At 36.3% G+C, this 17497-nt stretch overlaps 1 protein-coding gene across 1 annotated transcript in view; it reads right to left on the bottom strand.

The window, feature by feature from the left end:
* The window catches only part of LOC115410618 (uncharacterized), a 39643-nt gene extending 39307 nt beyond the window's left edge, over window positions 1-336 (bottom strand). The window contains exon 1 of the mRNA XM_030122343.1: window positions 243-336. The gene's annotated coding sequence lies outside the window, so the exon portion shown is untranslated. The remainder of the gene's footprint in view (window positions 1-242) is intronic.
* Between the last annotated feature and the right edge of the window lie 17161 nt (window positions 337-17497).

Genomic DNA, 17497 nt, shown 5'->3' with positions numbered 1-17497 from the left:
TGATGCAAAGAGTCTGGTCCCTGTTTTTCATTTATCTTGTTTTTCCGTTTGTCTCTCAGTTCCTATTTGTCTCCCTGTCTTTTCCCAGGAGGACATAGCAACACAGAGGCTGGCACAATGGCATCCAATCATTTTCAACCACAGTGAATAACCCCAGTGTTCTTTGTCAACCTTGCCAGAAAGTTGTCTAACCTCCCATGATAAAGCACGTCTGGTTCAGCTCCTTTGGTTTACCCTCTTACCTGTTCCTCAGTCGACTCCTCCGCCTCACAACAGTCCCACCTTGGTCAATACACCTCCTGGTTTCCACCGGTCCTCTGCCTCCACCGTCTCTGATCCTTCCTATCACCTGTGACCTCTCCCTTTAACTGTACAATGACCTGCTCAAACCACTACTGCCTGATTTTCTGAACATGCATAAGGGTCCTCATTCTCCTAGCAGTGACACAAAGTTTCATTTCTGCTCTTCGCGAAGGGAAAAAGTTCAGTATGTTGAAACTGCCAAAAGTCAGATTTTCCAGTCGTATATTATAGTTTGTCTTACTAAGGCATAATAGATCTTCCGTATTTCAGATACTTTGAGAAGACGCACTATGGGTCTTATTTGTGATTATTAACATAAAATACAAACATTGTGACATTAAATCTTGCATGTTCTAGAATTTTGGGCATTTGGTTAGTGATAAGATAAGATAAGATAAGATAAGATAAGATAAGACAGGTACATAAGAAATTTTATGCAGAGGTCTCTCAGAGTATAATTATAAAAGATTAAAAGATACAATCAGAATAAACTAGAAAAGCACTCGGAGAGCGCAGACCTCCACCAAAGCAGATCACCCCCCCTTCCCCCAATCACCAGCAAAATTTAATCATTTGTTCCTTGTGCCAGTATCAACATTTCCTGAAAACTTCATCAAAATCTGTCCATAACTTTTTCAGTTACATTGCTAAATAACCAACAAACAAACAAACCCTGGCAAAAACATAACCTCCTTGGCGGAGGTAATAGAAGTCATAAGATATAAGCAGTATAAAAGCAGTGCCAAAAGAATTAAAAGGCATCAAACCAGTTACTTATATTTTAAAACAGCAACCTTTTTTTCCCCATTGTTATCTTACTATTTTAAGCAGAGTTGAATTATTTTTGTCAGTATCTGAAGCCCTCTGCTGCAGGTTCTGCTTAGTATTACAGTATGTAAGTGGTCCTCAGTGATGCATGATGTGGTTTAGAGTATTTAGAACAGCTGATCCACATTCAGATATTTAAGTTTCAATCAGACAAAGTTCCTCTATTGTGGAGAAACAGTAAAGAAGAAGAAGAGGTGTGAGTTACCACATAAAAGGAACTGAAAATGTTGCTTTTGGGTCTTCAAGTAAATGAAAAGTGTATGAACATGATTCAGAGTCTGTGTCAGAGGTTGGTGGAAAGACTGTAAAATGGTATTTTAGGAAAACTGGGTGATGACTACTTCTCTGTTACATTGTAGCCCTTAAAATAGTCTTTAAAAATCGCATTTCAGTGTTTTTCCTCCTTTTTTAAAATTTACTCTTAACATAATGTTTTAATTTTCCTTTTTATTTCCCCACTTCACACAAGCGTGGATTGATGATGTAAGATTTGTAGGCTAAAGACTTGACTTTCAGTTTTTGAACTCCAACATATCCATCTTTTTAATGAGTCTCATTTAACATAAAGTCACTCTAAGTGGTTTAAATGTGTTAAGAAGCATAGAATCACAAAACAGATCACATGAGATCAATCACAGTTCAGGAAGTGAGAGGAATAGTGTTTCTAAGGCCGAGATGAACGTACATCATGTTCTAAAAGAAAAAAAGCAAGTGAAGACAGTGGATGCTGTGATATATCATAGAAGAGATGCGTCATATTTCAAAGACTCATACAGACTTATACTTATATTATCACTTCATATCAATTTTTTTTTTCAAATTCTTTAAACCAGGGGTGTCAAACATGCGGCCCGCGGGCCAAATTTGGCCCACCAAAGGTTCCAGTCCGCCCCATGGGATGAAAGTGCAAAAATTACACTGAAGATATTAACAGTTAAGGTTGTCAAAATCATTTTAGTTCATGTTGCACATACAGATCTCAAGTAAAATAATATCATAAAAACCCATAAATAATGTCAACTACAAATTTTCTTCTTGAAAAATTATCTAAAAAATAAGAAAAATAAAATAAAAATAATAATATTACACTATGAAAATATTTACATTTACAAAAATATCCTTTCACAATAAAATGCAAATAAATACATACATAAAAAAGAACAACCTGAAATGTACAATTTTAATAATATTTTATCTGTTATTAAATGTTTTGTGCATTTATAGATCCACTGTGATCTGTAACTTGTGTTAATAAGCTGAGATATAATAATATAGAAATTTTTCTTATTTTAGTTCTAAACTCCAGACTTTTAGCAATATTATGCTTGTTACCAAATGTTTGTGTGACATTGTGTATAATGTACACGCATAACTAATAAGTTGAGGCATAATATCGTTAAAATTTTTCTAATGAAATTTCAGTTTTTTCAGGTTATTCAATTTTTTTTTGTAAAATGTAAATATTGCTATAATTAATGTTTTTTTTTTTTTTGTACTAAAACAAAGAGAAAAACTTGGAGTTGTCATTATTTATAGCTTATCATGTCATTATTTTACTAGTCCGGCCCACCTGAGATCAAATTGGGCGAAACGTGACCCCTGAACCAAAGTGAGTTTGACACCCCTGCTTTTTTTGGCTTTTTTTTTTTTTTTTTTTTTTTTCAGTTCCATTATCAACAGCTGAGTTTTTTGAGATTATCCAGATTTTATTATGGCAAACACACGAAATAAAAGTTAGAATCAAATTATTTACAATATGACCATGACTGGTATGCTGGTCTAAACAGAGCCATATGTCGTTATTATTTGACTCCTCTTTGTTTTTAAAGCTGGTGTGTAAATTGTTCCAGTACCTCTGAGCACCACAAGATGGCCCTGCAACCATATAGAATTGGTTTGATCTGATATTTTACTGGCTGTGTACAAAATTAAACTGTCAGCTGGAGGAAATGAGCAAAACAGCCTCCAATAAGTGAGGTACCCTGAGGTGAAACAGCTTATCTGTGATTCTGTACAGGATGGTTTTCTGTTGATATTCTGCTGCATGTGTAGGATTTGTGCACTATATTAACAAAGATAGAGAAGATATTTTGAGTGAGAGAAAAAAAAGGTCAGTTGAAATGTTAATGACAGATTTTGTATGTAATGGAGTTGCCAATGTAATAAAGGCACATTTTGACCAAATTTCTGCCAAAACAGATGAATCCAGGAGTCAACGAGGTACATCTAATTCATTCGTCTGGTTTGTTTTTAGTGACTCATTATGTTGCATCTGACTCATCACTGGAAAAGAGTTCCCTGCTGATAATATGAAAACATGCATTCACAATATAACAAGGGAGGTGAACTTAACAGCTTAAACACACTGTACACCTGAATAATTAGTTAAATGGATTTTAATGTAAGACTTAACTGAAAGGAAATGTGTAGACAGACCATTAGTTAATAATGACACAGCTTTAATATGCCCTTTTAACTTTGGTTTCTTTCATATAAAACTAGTAGGTCAGATGAAAAATATGGCCTTTTCTCCGTTATCCTGCATTATTTATCACCACACACACACAAGAAAAAAAAAATTACATCTTCATGCCAGTCGTGCAAAAATGCATCCACCTCAGCATAATGAGACAAGGTTTTATTTTCAACCACTGTGCTGTCATTCCACTTGTTTGATGTGAGTGTTGAGTCATTTTGTTGGAAGAGAAGACAGCCTGCATCATCTCTGCCTAAATCATCAGATGAATTTCAGCAGCAGCAGTAGAGGAGATATCCACCCACTGGGACTATGGGACTGGCTTCCAGACAGATCAAATACTGTAGCATGGGACATCCAGATTAAACCACCATCCATCCTCACCATTTCAATATCACAACACGTACATTTAATCCTTCATTTAAACAGGTCCTTCCATTGACATTGAGAGTTCTTTTTCAAGAACATGTAATACAGTTAAAACACAGAGGGCTACATAGACATAAAAATTAAATTATAGATTTTCATCATTAAAGAGACACTAACATTAAAGAGACACATGCATACATACTAATACATACACACATACTTCTTCCTACTCCTTTTCAGCCATGCAATATTCAGACTTGTATGTGCTTGAAAATAGATTCTGTCCATTTAAATGTTATTTTGTTTTTGTCTTAATTTGATTTGTTTTGTTTTATTTTGTTTCTTTGCATGTTTGAAATAAATAAATAAATGAAATGAAAATTATGGGTATGTTACACATACCCAAGTATTGGATGTACAGCTATCTTAATTCTAAAGATTTGCATGCAACATAGTTTTCTGAGGAAGGTTAACCCTATAATGCTAAATGTATCATATTTGATACATGAGTTTTGAAGCCCTCTACATGATCAATGTGATTTTTTTTTTTCTTGAATAACCTGATATATACAATTAGATACATGCGATACACAGATAATATGGAGTAAATGACAATGAAGGTGAGGGTTATCCTTGGGAAATAGAAAGTGAAAATAGACAGTAAGAACATTTAAATCTCACAAATTTCCAACACACTGACCAGAAAATGCATTAGATTTGCTATGACATAGATCCTGAGAATAATTTTTATGATAAGATAAAGAATAGTTGCAAATATTACACTGATGATCAATTTAGAAATGTCAAAATTGAAAATGCATGTTCAATAATACATTTTAACCCTATAAGGCCAAACGTGTCATATTTGATACATGAATTTTGAAGCCCTCTACATGATTAGTGTGATTTTTTTTCTTGAAAAACCTGATGTATACAATTTGATACATGCAATACACAGATAATCCACCAGGGGGAGGAATTCATTCACCAGATTTTCCAGTGACACTACAACATAGTCATTAATGAGGAAGGAGGCAGAACTTTCCCAATTTTGAAAAGGAATGACCAATTTGTTAAACGTGTTTGTGTTCTATTATGTTTTTGTTTGTTCAAGATTAATAATATTTAATCATTGAGACCTGATGTATCAAATATGACACAAAATTTAAACTCATACATGGAAATTGATATTTGAAAGCATTATTTTTGGTTGTTCAGAAGGACCAATAAGGTCTCCATTTTCAAAGAACTGGAATTTTCTATCAGTGATTTAATGGTTCAGGCTTTACATGGTTAATGTCAAAATGTCCTGTGATCTGAAATTGTAAGCAAGGTAAGAGGCAGCTAGGAAACTCAACTCACACACAACTATGGCAAACAGAAAGCCAAGTCTAACAGTAGTTGGAATTTGACATGATTTGCTTAGGCCTCAAACAGAGGTTTATAGGTGTCAAGCTGTACCTCATGTCATCAAAATCTGTTCACCATGACCGAGAGGAGAGTCAGCTGAATGTGCTGATATTCATTTAATGTAAGTTCTTCTAGATTTGAACAAAAATGTATGATTTAGCTCCTGCACCAATGGGTGGCTGGGATGAGCTCCAGCATCCCTGTGACCCTTCAGAGGATTAGGTGGTTCAGAGAGTGAATGAATGAATGAATGAATGAATGAATGAATCTTATCATCTTATCTGAAGTACTTTGTCATTGCTACAGGACCAGCAAAACAGGTGGAACAACTCCAGAAAAACACAAAAAATATTAAATTATATCTGGAACTGAATTATCGTAACCCTTTCATGCATAGTGGTCACCACAGTGGACAGCTATGCTACAGCTGTTCTCTTGTATATTCATGGGTTTTGTTGTTTTAGTTCCATATCAGCCAACACAGTGGACACTTACGCTCCATCTCATTCACTGCGATTTATACAATTACTGTAACTTTGCGGTTCTTGATAAACCTGATCTGCAGTAACATGTTTGAGTGTAAATCAGTTGCTAGTTGTTATTAGACAGTAATTAACAGTTTTCTTAAACAAAAAGTTTTTTTTGTGTGTTTTTTTTTGCATATTATCTCCATGAAGTGAGTAATAACTAGTATTAGAGTATGATAAAATGTAAGAAAACATCAGATTCACTGCATTTAAAAAATTATTTCATAGTTTCCACACAATATATCACTTTCTGATATTGCATTTTAAACACGTTTCTTTTCTTCAAAAATTAAACTCATGGTGTCCAGCTGAGTGGGCATTTTTGTAACTCCATAAAAATAGGTTCATAAAAAATTTCAATCACGCTTTTTTTTTTTTTTTTTCATGCCTAAAGAGTAATAAAAACACTCAGGCAAAAAAATCTTGACTAAGGTCCTCATAATTCATGCATCAAAGGATTAAAAATGCTTAGCAGTAGTAAATAAACTTACCTGAATAGAAATAATACCAATAAATAACAATAAATCAACAGCAATACCAGCCATACCAAGCAGTACTTGATACTGTGTGAAGTGAATTTTTTTTTGCTTTTTGTTTTTTTCAAAAATATTTTTATTGAAATGTTTAACCATGCAGCACAGAATGACATGGTTCTGTCTCATAAGGAAAAACATGATATTATAGCTGCATCCCACGCAAACACAAACACAACAATGAACGAACAGTGCCTCTCAAGACAAAGGCAGTGCAACCTCTTGAAAATGTCCTTCATAAATGAAATATATAAGGTACCATGAATAAATAAATAATACACAATACATAAGTAACACTAGAAAAGCACTCGGAGAGCGCAGACATCTGCCAGAGCAGATCAAAAATTTTCATCCAAATCCGTCCGTAACTTTTTGAGTTATCTTGCACATGGACAGACAGACAGACAGACAGACAGGCAGGCAGGCAGGCAGACAAACCAACGCCGGCAAAAACATAACCTCCTTGGCGTAGGTAATAAATACAATATCAATGCAGAAGCATCAAGCAAGATTAGGGACCATAGTTTCCACATATCGTCAGCCTCATAGCATAATTGCCTAAGTTACACTATATGGACAAAAGTATTGGGACACATTGAATTCAGTTGTTTCTTTTCTAACAGGGGTCTGGGCTACAAAGCAATAATGACAAATATCATAAATTAGTTTTATATTGTTATAAATATTATTTTGATCATTAATATTGATGTTTATATCTCAAATCATGATGAAATGGACAGCTTATGAGCAGCTCCCAAGATGTGTGCCATTATTTTTGTCCATATAGTTTATAAACATCAAAATTGCCTTTTTAAGTTTATAGCCTACACCTAATTAGTGAGGTGCAAAGACAGTAGATGGTTTATTATGGTAGAAAATCATTATTTACAGTCAGATAATGAAAAATATTTTAGAAATTTAGATGTAGAACATTTAAAATCATAGTCATGGATAAGAAAAATTTTATTTCTGAGGCATTTTGGAAGCAAAGATAATAATTTAAACCAAACTAACCAAGGCAATGCAATGATATTTATAATATAAAACTATGATGACAGTTGTCATTACTGTTTTGTATCCCAGACCCCTATTAGAAAAGAAAGACCTGAATTCAACGTGTTCCAATACTTTTGTCCATATAGTGTATGACTTATGCTATGAGGCTAATGATATGGTATTCATTTATGCAGTCTTCCAGCGAACATTTCAAGTCTTTAATGTATTGGATAAAGAGGTTCCAGATTAAATGCTTGTTCTTTAACCTTCAATACATAGGTGATCTTCTCTAAGGGAAGACTTGACGACATCTGTCTGATCCAATTAGTAATATATACTTTTTTCCCAAAATAATGCTATACGCTTTTTGGCAGTGATCTATCAGTACTCATTCCCTTTTATTATAATTGTTTTTCTCTGGGTATAAAAGTAAACAAAACCAGTTTTGGTTCCAGTAATATTCATTTGCAAATGATTTTCTCAGTTATGTCCCTCACCTCTTTCTTAAACACTCGAATTTTCCCACATTGCCACATGCCATGAGCTATTGCACCTCTACACTCTTAACGGAATGTTTCTATTGTTCTATCCATTCCGTTCCTCTGGTGTCACATACACCTGCATTAACCATTTGAACTGGATCATTTTAAAGCTTGAGTTTGTTGACACAGTTTGAGCCGCAGCACAGGCACCTTCCTCTGAAAGTTCTAATGACAGATCTGCTTTTTGAGCTCTGAGTTTTTCAAGTGTGTGAGACATCAGTACATTATAGAATTCAGAGATAACACCGGTCCTCACACTGTATTTTATCTGCAATTCTTCCAGAGGTGAATGAGTGGGTTTGTTGAGTGTGTTATTCTGACATGTGCTCACAAAGCGTCTGAGTTGCAGATACTTGAATTATTTATTTTTCTAATCAGGATGGAATTCTTCCTGTAGCTCCTGGAAGGACGTGGATATGTCTGATTCTGGCAAGTAAAGGTCCTGAATCGTGCTGAGACCCCTGGTTTCCCATAGCTTTAAAGCTGCATCTGCTTGACCGTGTTTAAAATCATTTACCACATATTGGAGTGAACTGAGATAGAGGGTGGGGTTCTTTTAAAAAGCTTTTTAACATCACACCGAACTCTTATCATATTCCTAAGAATTGGGTTTTTCGTCTCTTTGTGGTTTTCGTATTTCATTTGAGTACATGTATGAGGGAGGAGGTATATGTCGCCCATGAGATTCCATTTCATTCCAATGTGGGAAATTTTTTTTATATAGTAAAATATAATAGACCTCAGTTGCATCGCACAGTAATACATTCTGAGATTAGGACATTTTAATCTGCCTTGATTGTGAGGCAAGTACAGTAAAAACAAAATGCATGAATATCTTCTTCACTTGTTAAAATAACCCAGGAGGAGGTGGCAGGGGAATATTTTGAAACAAATAAAATAGTTTTGGATGTACAGTCATGGAAAAAATTATTAGACCACCCATTGTTTTCTTCAGTTTCTTGTTCATTTTAATGCCTGGTACTGTTAGGGCTGATGGTACGTGAACTGAACCCAGATGCAAGACCCTCAGACAGGAATACAGTTAAAGGGTATTTATTAAATACAATCAGAGTAATTGGTTCACACAGGAAAGTAATGGATGAATCTTCAGCGGGACTGTGATGGGGAATCGTCTAGGCTTCAGATTCCAAGTGAACCACTTTGCAGCCCAGGTCGGGAGCACACGAGGGGAACCCGACTAGGAGAAAGCAGAGGATAGTCAGGGGGCAGACCAGGTCATACACGGGCAGACAATCAGACAGGCAAACGTACATTGGGATAGGCAGGCTCACGTACCGATAGTCCAGGCAGGGGTTGAAACCAGGATAAAGCACAGAGGCGGATAAACAGACAGGGGTCAGGCGAATTCTCAGGTGTGATGGACTAACCAGGTCGAAGACAGACGAGCAGGCAGAGGCAGTGGTCAAAGGGCAAAACGGGTCACAACAGACAGGTAAACAGGCAGGATACAAAAACGCTGGTAAGTTAACACACCAAAAGGAGGAAAACGAACTGGCAACGAACAGGGGAAAACACAGGGTTTAAATACACAAGAGGGCGGGAAGACAATTGGACACAGGTGGAGACAATCAGGGAGGAGTCAGGTAATCAGAGCAGGTGGACACAATCAGGGAAGGGAAGTAAAGACACCAGACATGACACATGAGGGAAACTTAACAAAATAAAACAGGAAGTGACACACAACACAGAGAAACGAGTAAAAGTCCGGGGACTGATATGACAGGTACAACTAAAGGTACGTTTGTTTGGATAAATATAATTATAACAGCAAAAATAGCTCATAAGAGTTTAATTTCAGAGTTGATATCTATCCATTTTCCATGTTTTCTTGACAATAACCAAAATCACTTCAGTTCTTAGATCAATATCTATGGCATTGTACTGCCAAAAACAGTGCTTTTAGGCATTCCATGTTTTCTTTTCTGTCTGTTTTAGTCACATGATACACACAGGAGTTAGTACTTATTTTATAACCATTGTTTGTGATGACTTTTGATGGTCTGACAATTTTTTCCGTGACTGTATATTTATTTTTAATCTATTAATTCTTCCAATTAGAGTCACTGGGAGCAACATCCATTTCTCAATTAACATATTTATTTTTGTTATTTGTTGTTGTCATTTGTTTGTTCATCATCATTTGTTCTAATCCAAGCAATATAAAACTGTGTTGAATCTGGATTAGGGTTGTCTCTTACTTGGTTTTGTTGACTCTATAACCTCAGATATCACCATGTTTTTTGAAATGTGGCAAATCTGGCTGCCTTTGTCCTTAATATAATGTACTAGTTGTAAATAAAAACAGCTACAGCCATTTAAAAAAAGTTTTTATTCTTTTTGTTTTTAAAATTTTTGATATTTCCATGAACCTCTCATCCACTGGTCGTCTGAATGTACTGTGCAAATTGTGTAAAACACACAAACTTAAACTGATACTTAAGTCGTAGCTAGCCATTTTTAAAAAATATTTTACGTGTTTTGATGTCACATTTGTGTGTGTTTGGAAAAAAAATGAAAAATGTGCAGAACAAATGGGCTAAACATTAATGTTTGTACATAACATAACTGAGCAGTTTTTGCAGGAGATTGTTATCTGCAACAATAATCAAGCAGTCCTAAAATACTAGATAGATGTGATTTATAAAGGCACCTGTAGCCCTCATGAAAAAGTACTTGTTAACAGCGTGAACCTATTGTCAGTTTTGGTCATGTATGGATCTTGTTAATGGGAAATGTTGAATTCTGCCAGCCTTACCTTTGTATAAATCAATAACATCTTTGTTTCTTTTGTTCACACAAAAACATTTCACTACATTTGTTGCCTCGGGCTCTGAGTCTGACAGTAACCCCCATCGATTTGTAACATCCAACCATTCAGAGTATTTTGGATGATCTTTTGTTCATCCTGTATACAAATTCGCAATGCCCTATCTGCAGCTTTCTCACACCGAAAATTGCTTTGCATGCTGCTGACCCTAAAAGCTTCCCTGGTGTGCCTCAAGCTAATTTTTCACCTCATTAGTCTGGACAGACATAAAAACTGGGACACTGCGAGGACAAAGCAGGTTTGTGTATATCCGCAGCAGGAAAGCAAGGAACAATGCAGCGGAGATGGAGGCCATGTTGACTGGGGTGTTTGTACACTACACTCTCCAGAGGTGTAATGACAATGAATTATGTGATACGAAAAGGGCAGCAGTGCATTACACAGAGTCATGTGTGTGTGTGTGTGTGTGTGTGTGTGTCTGTGTTGAAGTATTTCCAGCTATGTACGTCGATACTGGTGTGTATGTGATTGCATGCACGTGTACGGTCTAACGAGGAGGTTAGGGTAGGGTTTGACATTGATGAATAATGTGGGAAGGTCTGTTTTTTCTCACTCTCTCTCCAGCTCCCCTTCCTTCCTCTCTGTCTTGCAGGCACAGAGGAAGCTTTCTACTGCTCCTTCTTCTTCTTCTTCTTTTTCTTTTTTTTCACGAAAGCTCCCAAAGAAGCTCATCAGCATTCAACATGCATCACCAGCTCACTGCATCCAATCACGTGCACTTACCATACACAGTGCATGTTTGTCTGTGTGTGTATATAATGTGTTTTTGTTGTGTGATGGAGGAAGACAGGCAGAGACAGGCAGAGAAAATCCCTTTGTGTTCACTGTGAATCCCCAAGGTCATGTACCGGGACTTGTGAACAGATCCCAGACAGGCATCAAGTGTGAGGTAGAGATGATATTTCAGGTCAGAATGTGGGATTATTTTCCATTTTTAACAGTAAATTTAGGTTAATGGCAGCAGAGACACCACCAGTGTGCCTGTTTCCAACCAGATGTGAGTTGGATTGTTGATCTAAAGTGAATCTTCATCTCTCCTCTCATCATCAATCGAGCTGGCTTAGTTAGAGCTTGTTTGCACGATGTTAACTTTCTCTAGTGAGTATTTCTACATAATCTCAGGGATAATCGGAAAGGGTTAACTGCTGAGAGGGGATGAGAGGTGCGAGAGCTAAAGCTTGGCCGCAAGTCGATTTCTCTGAGAGATTGCAGTCTTGTTTGATACCCAGTTCCCATGGCAACCGGCGACTGTGGTGTACCTGACCTACATATGTGCTTGTATGTACACAAACATGCAGGAACCATCTGTTACTGAGGCTTTTTACACTGGGTCGTCAGGACGTTGAGTGGCTGTTGAATGAGACTATCAGATATTGTAAGAACAAACAGCAGAGCCAAGAGCCGCTTTCGCTTTTTTTGAGAAGCTGTCAATGAGTTTTGTCAACAAAAGCTGAGTCACATTGAGACAAGCAGCCTCTCTGTGATGAGCACTGTCAACGCATTAGGGTATTATAGTATGCTAACATCATGTTTGTTAAAAGATATTGAGGAAAATACACTTTGAATATTTTTTTTAACTTGCCAAATATATATTTCAGTTGATGAATTCATTTGAAGTGTCAAATATTTCATTTCTCATTTAAATTCAATCAACTGGAAAGCGTTCAGAAAAAGCAAAGCTCCACCAAAGCATCTAAATTCACTGCAACAACATGTTATTGCTTGCACGATTATGCAAATGTTTGCAAATTCAATGAAGATTTTATTTGGTATTCTGGAAGACAATTGTCCAAAATCGCCTCAAGTCAAATTTGAAAGCAATTGGTGCACAAAATATTAAAATATAATCATTTTGACTGTGTGACCCTACACTGGAAAAAATTGAAATCTTACTGAGCGTATTTTTCTCATTTCTAGTCAAAATATCTCATCACACTTAAAGTAAGACATAATCACCTAAAAAGTAACTTTTCAGTGAAACAGAAGAACTTATTTTTAGACAATAGATCTTGAAAATCTTATTTTAAGAAATCTTACCAAAATAATTTTCACTTGTTCCATTGGAAAATTTTTCTGCTTGAATTAAGAAAAAAAAAAATCTTGAATTATAAATGGTAATAAATCACTTAAAAAAGTTTAAATATAGAGTTAAATTCATTTGGGAATTGACACAAAAGGAGCACTGGGCCTTTATGGGTTAAAGTTAATTTATTAAAAAAAAAAAAAAAAAAAAACTTTCTCTGTATTATGTATGATAACTTCACGTTCATTTTTGGCAGTCAGGTGGTTGTGTTTTCTATTTTCATAAAGTCATGACAACTGAAAGGGAGTTTGGACTGTCTTGTCTGTTGTGATATGTTCAATTCATCAGGCTGAGGTTAGTTTTAGTAAGCTGAGATGAATTGCAGAAGAAAAAAAGTTGTAAAACAACAAATATTTCTTCGAACCTTTATCTTGTCTAATATGTTGTATATGTCAACATAGTCATATTACTAGATGTCTTTGTTGGTAAAAAAGCACCACAGTTTGATCTTTTTCCTCCTGTCTCTTTGGTAAGTGAAAGCCAAATTCAGTTCAGTGTTAACATCAGTGTGTCACAGAAGAGCTGTTTAAGAACCATCTGGCTGGACCTCTGCCATTTTGGATCAAAAGCTGCACCATATTATGTATGTATTCAATTAGAGACAAAATAAAAATAGGGTTTTGTAAAAATTCAGTCCATGGTAACAAATAGAAATTGACATTGACCTTTGACCTAGAAGGAACAAAAATGAAGTCATCAGAAAAAGTCAGAATGATTTGTCTAAAAGTGTTGATGCTAGCTGGTTAACAGAGAGACAAACAAACAAACAATCATACAGACAGATACATCCATCCGTCCATCCATCCATCCATCCATTCATCCATCCATCCATCCATCCATCCATCCATCCATCCATCCATTCGTCCATCTGTCAATCCATCCATCCATCCATCCATCCATCCATCCATCCATCCCAGGAAATTATTGCAGTCTTGAATATTTTACTTGCACTTGTTTTTCTTAATCTGCTTGTAAATGTTTTTTTCTTTTCTTTTTCTTTTTCTTTTTTTTTTTTTTTTGTTACCAACTATTTATTGTCAGATGTGTGTGTTTTATGCGTTTTAATTGTGTAATCTTGTAACTGTGTGTTGTATTTGCTGCTGCCTATCTTGGCCAGGACTCCCTTGTAACAGAGGTTCTCAATCTCAATGGGATTTTTCCTGGTGTAATAAAGGTTAATTAAAAAAAAAAAAAAAGACTTTAGTATATATTTCCTTTGTTCAGATAGCCTAACTACCTCATGATGATGAGATGACATTTAACAGTAATATTACAGAAAATTTCAGCAGTTATGATATTTCTTACTTTACTTACTGCCCTTATTGCCAGTCCTGGCATGTAGGGCAGCAACAAAAGTTCTCCACTCCAGTGGAGAACAGTTATGATATGGCTACTGGTAAACTGGAAATGGAAAACACCACAGCAATCACAAATAATCAGGCAGCTACATGAGGGAAAGTTGACACTGTTTGTGCCACTTATTACAGAGAGTCTTTCAACTTTTCAAGGCTGACAAACAACAGGACTCTTTCTGATGGGACGGCCATGGATACAGTAAACCATTCTGAGCCTTTTGGCATCATTTCCCAGGTACCAGGAACTTACATTTGGAAACTTTTGGTCCACTAAGAACATGACAAAATAAATTAAAAGTATTGTCTCTAAAATAGCCAAATCAACTAACAAAGAGAATACACAACACAGCAAATTTGTGGAGTAAAACAATCTGGAGTTAGGTACAAAAAGAGTGACAGAGTTAAATTTCTGGAGTTCATTCTGTATGTTTAACTCCAGCTTGTCTCTTTGATGGTGTCATTTTTCGGGGTACATTTACCAGGTGTTGAGGAGCATGATTGAACACCATAATGGGTGTTGATTTCTGGACAGAGCAACAGAGTAGACCCGTGTGCTCATGGACATCGTATGAGGCGTCGTATAAGTACCATTTTACTTCTGAAACAAGGCTATTTATAAGGCTGGAAGGAACTTTTCTTTCAGCTCTGTCAATATAATGTGTATATTTCTGTTCGGACCAACTTGCTAACCAGCTGCTAAAATTAGCTCTTGCTGCAAACTTAGAACATCCAACATGCTAATTTTAGCCCTTCTTGCATTGTAGTCTTAGGTAATTCATACAATTCATACAAGAGTTGAGACCAAAGCTATTGAACAAATAGTAAGTGTCATGGTGCAGTTCTGCGTTGCCACAGACCCCTCCCTCAGACTCTTTATTAACTTCACCTGCTGCCACCTGTCACACCTGGAGCAGATCTGCATGAGGAGCCCATAGAAGCACCTCCTCTGCTCTGGAGCAGATCTGCATGAGGAGCCCATAGAAGCACCTCCTCTGCTCTGGTACGGTGCCAGATCATTGCTGCTGCTGTCACTACTTCAGACCTCCATAGACGTTCATCCCATTTCACTTCAGAGCCATAACGTGGACTCTTACCTTCCTGATCCTGTCTTATGTCTTAGTCTCGTTCTTATGTATTGTTTTATGTTAATAAACCCATTTTCTCCCTTCAGCACCGTGCGTATGAGTTCAGTCTTTCATTCAGTCATGACAGTAACTGGCTAAAACAGCAACAATGTTGAGCTGTTTCTTTTGTTTTATTTCTGTTCAGGCACCTCAAACAAATTCATGGATTGTCTCCTGGGCTATTTATATTGTTGAAAGAAAGCACTTCAGGCAAGAGCACTTTATAAGCATCTATATAGCATGTGTTTGAGCACACTTTTAAAAAAAGCAAACAAAACAACTAGTCATTAGATGGTGTTTATTGTTTTTGTAATCATTTTCACCCCCCCCCCCCCCAAAAAAAAAAAAAAAATCAAAATATTAACTCCATTTAGTGTTGAATATTAACCCCCATTAGTTATAACATATTACCTCCATGCCAGAGTTCACATACAATGAATTCCAGGCGAGAGTTGTGTTTTATTCTACATGAGATTAGTTTTTGTAACTCCCAGAAGAGTTAAATTTTAACTCCTGAAAAGAGTTAAAAGATAAACTCTCTGAAAAGAGTTACTTTAACCCTGCTCTAGAGTGTATTTCAGGGTCTCACATGTACACTTAAATCGAGTTGATCTGAACTCCCATGGAGTTTATTCCAAAGACCAGAATTTGCTGTGATATACTGTATATTTTGTCGAAATTTAAATGACTTTGAGTACCTCAAGCATACAAAAATAAATCATTTAGATAATATTTCGTCATATTTAACAGACAAGGTCACATTCTCCCTGAGATATTTGACATCTACTCTTATTGAAGTCATTCATAACTTTAGACTTTATTTGTTTTTAAGAAATATGAACTATTATTCTCCTACAAGATGCATTAGCTCATCTATTTACCCAGCGACTAGAAATAGATTTTGAGATTTTACCATCCGTCACTTACACTCAGGCTGCTTCAGTCAATAATAAAGTGTAGTCTGGTGATAGGTGATCAATGGCTGAGAAATAACTGGATCAACATTAAACTAAAGCAGTGCGGTCCAAGTATAAGGATTTATAGTCAGAAAAAACTTTGATATATGGCAGATATGAGGGCTGAGATAGCCTGAGAATCTATTCTACTGCTGAGACACTCAATACTCAGTATGTCATCAGGAGTTTATGAGGTGGAGTGAGTGGGCATTTCTTTATGCTTGAGGATAAAAGGTCACAAAGGCTGACAAGAAGTGATTTGGTGCCTGTACCTGTATTTTATAGAAGTATGTATAGGCATGACTGTAAAATAACTTGTAGACCTTGTGTCATCATGCTCCACTCTCTGCATTTTCCTTCCTTTTTAAAGATGGTCTCTGTCTGTCTTGGGTGCGCTAAAATCCAAAATAGCTGTTACTTTTCCTCTTCATCCTGCTCTTTTCCACTCTTTTCCTCTCCCCTCAATGTTTCATCGATTCTGCCTAGACAGGGCAGGGGACAATGTTCCCCTGTGGGGCATTCTGGGTAATAAATCTAATTCCTGTCTGCATGCAGAGGCTCATGGGAAGGTTCTGGCCCACTTTTCACCCAGACGAATATATCCACAAAATGGTGGAAAGTGGGCCGAAAAAGTAGTGTAGAGGTGCACCTGAATAAATGGTGTTTGATAAAAGCTAGTCAGTTCTTTTATCCCAATTACAGCAAGGCCACCAAGTGAACTTTTTGACACAAATGATTACAGGACACAGACAGAAAGCGATGAAGAAGAGGTACTCCATCCACTTTATTGCACAGTTTTATAGATAGATAACAAAATAATTACGGTAATTAGTTTTTTGTGAAGCCAGTGTAATAATTGTAATATTCTCATGTTTAAACCTGAAGTCTAGTACTGCTGTTAAATAACTCAGAGGCAGAATTGCTCTTTTTCTTATCTTCACGCAGCAGGCATATGTTTTCCAGGCAACTAAGTTTTATTATTCATATTGTAATAATGAATAAAGAAGAGTCTCAATAAAATAAAACACTGGGCGGCTATCCATCCCTCTCTCAGGGTGTGGACCCTGGGGGAAAGAGGCTTCTGTGTTCATTTCTCTTTTACTCTCAATATCTAAAACGCTGAAACTTCAGGACATTTTAACCCATT

Source organism: Sphaeramia orbicularis, chromosome 19 (genome assembly GCF_902148855.1).
Source record: "Sphaeramia orbicularis chromosome 19, fSphaOr1.1, whole genome shotgun sequence".
In the NCBI taxonomy this organism is placed as follows: domain Eukaryota; kingdom Metazoa; phylum Chordata; class Actinopteri; order Kurtiformes; family Apogonidae; genus Sphaeramia; species Sphaeramia orbicularis.
Note: the sequence above shows the minus strand (reverse complement) of the source record. Positions and strands in the feature narration are given on the sequence as shown.